The following is a 1,222-nucleotide window of genomic DNA, read 5'->3' on the forward strand; positions in this document are numbered from 1 at the left end:
CTAGAACAGAACTAGAACAGAACTAGAACAGAACTAGAACAGAACTAGAACAGAACTAGAACAGAACTAGAACAGAACTAGAACTAGAACAGAACTAGAACTGAACTAAAAAGAACTAAAACTGCACTAGAACTGAACTGAAACTGAAATATAACTGAATTAGAAGTGAGCTAGAACTGAACTATAACTAAACTTAAAAAAAAAACTAGAACCGATCTGAATTATAACTAAACTAGTTCATTAGAGAATAACCAATTTGAGTATAATATTAATTTATATTTTTTTTCGAAAATATGTACTTTAAAAATAAACCTCGCATCAAAAGACACCATAAATACCATCCAGCGAATACACAATCGTATTTGTAAGTATTCATTGAACTTATGTTCCTGTTTTCAAAAAGATATCGATGAATGAATGTACAAATGACTGATTGATAGAAGAAAAAGAAAAAATATACTGATCAAATGACATCAATACTATCAGCAAATAGCAATAACAACAACGACAACACCAACATTTGATTTTAGTTTTGCGATATTTAATAGAAATCTATCTAACTGCTTTTATTTCTATAACAATTTATTTTATGAAAATTGTGTGGCATGTCTGTCTGTCTGTCTTGCTGTCTCTGTTTATATGATGGCAAGCATTTGTTTTATAATAAAATACAAATAAATAATAAAATATATAAATAAATAGAAAGAAAAATATATTTATGGTTTTGTGATACAATTTGTGTTTTTTTTTTTATTTGCTATCATATTATTATGGGAGTTTTCCTGATATTAAAGCCAGACAGACAGACAGAATATTGTGAAACTCTTTCAATTTGTTATGGAATAGAAGAAGAAGAAAAAAAACCATAAAAGTAACAAACAAATCAAGTAAGTCATAAATGATAAGAATAACAACAATATATATTTTTTTGCTTTTAAAGATTTCTAATAATTTCCTAAACAAAAGTTTACAGAATTCTTTAACTATTAAGCTTTAAGTATTCAAAAGCTTGGGACTTGCTAAAGCAGTGCTGATCAGCGAAAGATTTTAGAGAGTTAAAGCGTTAAGCTATTAAAAAGCTTAAAGATTTTTGCCAAAAAATAAGCTTAGAAGCTTTAATTACAGCTTATCGATGACCTTTAACTTATTTGTTTAACTAAAGCAGGTGTTTTTAAATATTTGATTACCTTTTTTATATTAAATTTCCAACACCTTGTGGATA

Source organism: Lucilia cuprina, chromosome 6 (assembly GCF_022045245.1).
Source record: "Lucilia cuprina isolate Lc7/37 chromosome 6, ASM2204524v1, whole genome shotgun sequence".
Taxonomy (NCBI): Eukaryota; Metazoa; Arthropoda; class Insecta; order Diptera; family Calliphoridae; genus Lucilia; species Lucilia cuprina.